Here is a 3,205-nt window from a genome sequence, read left to right as displayed (position 1 = left end):
AGACAGACAGACAGACAGACAGACAGACAGACAGACAGACAGACAGACAGACAGACAGACAGACAGACAGACAGACAGACAGACAGACAGACAGACAGACAGACAGACAGACAGACAGACAGACAGACAGACGGACAGACGGACAGACAGACAGACAGACAGACGGAACAGACAGACAGGCAGACAGACAGGCAGACAGACAGACAGACAGACAGACAGACAGACAGACAGACAGACAGACAGACAGACAGACAGACAGACAGACAGACAGACAGACAGACAGACAGACAGACAGACAGACAGACAGACAGACAGACAGACAGACAGACAGACAGACAGACAGACAGACAGACAGACAGACAATGCAAAAGCTTTAACATGTCAAAGCTTAAACCAATTAACAATAAACCATATAGAGAAAGGGAAACATTGTGTTGATAACCAGACATTGAAGTAGGAATACAGAAAAAAAAAAACACTGATAATTATGTTACACACAGTGTGACTTGGATTCGAGTGACAACAAAAGCCATTTGTGTTATATATAATTGATGTAATGTACGTTCTTCAGCCTCCACACAATGCAAATCCTCCACGGCCCTGAAACCTTGAACTATAGCACAATATAACCATGTATACATGTTGCCAATTATTCAGATTCATTAGGCTAATCATCCGTAACAACAACATGAACACACTGGGGACGCGTGCAAGCAATTAGCTCCATTTATCTGATTTGAGCCACACAACCTGCTGTCTCGCTCTCCCTCTCTCTTCTACGCCCTTTAGTGTGTTTATTCACTTTATCATGTGAAATGTGGACCAGATTTGAAATTTGTGTGTCAGCGTTACCCAGATGACACACAACCCACTGTGGGTCTTTGGAAATGAGCTCCCTGGGAAGTGTTGCCACTAGATGGGGTAAAAGTGTTCACAGCAGAGTGGTACCTGTTCAATCTGTAACGTCTGATCACCAACCCTTGACTTGGATCAGAGAAACACATTCATGTTCCCACCTGACAATTTATTTTTAAGCCCCCTGCAACTTGTAGTTCAGCCATTGTTCACCCGCATCCCTCCGACATCTTTTTCAGTGGTTCCTCTTCTTTCTAGAAAGTGGAAGCCACAGTAAAGAAGCCGAGATTCTCTCTCTTTTTCCCCCTCTCAACAGGCGTGACCGACAGAGGGAGGCCACCATGTTTTCCTCAGAGAAAGATGGCTGCATCACCGACCCTGACGTCCAGGTTCCACAAAAACAATTATTTTCCCCAACAGAAAACAAGAGAGTGATATTTTTCTCCTTGTCATGGGCTTCTCCTCAAGGATACAGTGATAAGTGGTGGGGTGGTAGAGATGGTAGGTGTCCCCTCCGAGAAGGCTTGGCAAAGACTGAGCTTTATCGGGAGGGAAGCCTTAAAGGGACAGGAGCTAAAACCAAGGGTTTCAGACTGTGGCTGAAAAGAGGAGCTGCAGCAATTGCCAAAACTTTACTATTGCAGTAATATATTTATAAGGGAAATTATGAATAACAATGTGTAAGAATGTGCTTTTATTCCAACAAACATTTTGTCTGATCCAATGTAAATAACAAATTGAAGTGATTTCACCGACACAAATTCAAGTTTATCTTTCATTTATAAAAAAAATTCAATATTAACAGTTACAAATCTTTTTATGACTCAAGTACACTTGAAATAAATGAAAATATGTGTGATTAAATTTATAGAGCCTATGATAAGAGCACCATCGAAATTTTTATCTCTCTACCCTTGGCAAAATAAAAAGTCTCAGGCACAGCGCTGTCCTTCAGGTGTGTCCTTAACCAATAAAACATTACGAGAAACATAAAAGATATGACATTATTGCAGAGTAACTGGCTGTTATTCATGGAAGAGGTTTGGGTTTTAAAGCTCTGTTTGAATTTTGTGTTTGAATGTGGTTTTAAGTGTGGCAGTGCACTACCAAGGCGATTTGTACACTTCAAAGTTCATCCACATTGAATCTATTGTGCAGTTTTCAAAAAGGAACTGCTCCAAAACTGCAGGGCCATAATCATTCACTTGTGCACCAAATGTAAATTGCCAGGTTTGTCATACAAAAGTCTGAACACATCGTTTGTGAATGGTCATCAGTCAAGATCACCCACTTACTCCCGTGTCATATTCGGCACAGTAAAGGTTTGAATCTGTCACTTTTTAAACAGAGTGGCACGTCTCATGTCTTTCAGGGACGAGCTCCGTCCAAAGTTGAGGAAAGACCTTGTGGTGCAGAAGTTCTTGGAGGATTATTTGTCCGCGGTGCCTGTGGAGGAAGAAGTCTCTTGTTTAACACAATGTTTGACAATACAATTAAGATTTGAAAACACAAACAAAAGACAAACAATAGCCAGAAATCAAAAGGTACAAGATTGTAAAGTAAATCTCCCAGGCAGCAGCCAGAGACAGTGAGGAAGTGCTCAGTGAAGCTCGATAGATAGATAGATAGATAGATAGATAGATAGATAGATAGATAGATAGATAGATAGATAGATAGATAGATAGATAGATAGATAGATAGATAGATAGATAGATAGATAGATAGATAGATAGATAGATAGATAGATAGATAGATAGATAGATAGATAGATAGATAGATAGATAGATAGATAGATAGATAGATAGATAGATAGATAGATAGATAGGTAGGTAGGTAGGTAGGTAGGTAGGTAGGTAGATAGATAGATAGATAGATAGATAGATAGATAGATAGGTAGGTAGGTAGGTAGGTAGGTAGGTAGGTAGGTAGATAGATAGATAGATAGATAGATAGATAGATAGATAGATAGATAGATAGATAGATAGATAGATAGATAGATAGATAGATAGATAGATAGATAGATAGATAGATAGATAGATAGATAGATAGATAGATAGATAGATAGATAGATAGATAGATAGATAGATAGATAGATAGATAGATAGATAGATAGATAGATAGATAGATAGATAGATAGATAGATAGATAGATAGATAGATAGATAGATAGATAGATAGATAGATAGATAGATAGATAGATAGATAGATAGATAGATAGATAGATAGATAGGTAGGTAGGTAGGTAGGTAGGTAGGTAGGTAGGTAGGTAGGTAGGTAGGTAGGTAGGTAGGTAGGTAGGTAGGTAGGTAGGTAGATAGATAGATAGATAGATAGATAGATAGATAGATAGA

Source organism: Limanda limanda, chromosome 8 (genome assembly GCF_963576545.1).
Source record: "Limanda limanda chromosome 8, fLimLim1.1, whole genome shotgun sequence".
Taxonomy (NCBI): Eukaryota; Metazoa; Chordata; class Actinopteri; order Pleuronectiformes; family Pleuronectidae; genus Limanda; species Limanda limanda.
This window is presented reverse-complemented; position numbering follows the sequence as displayed.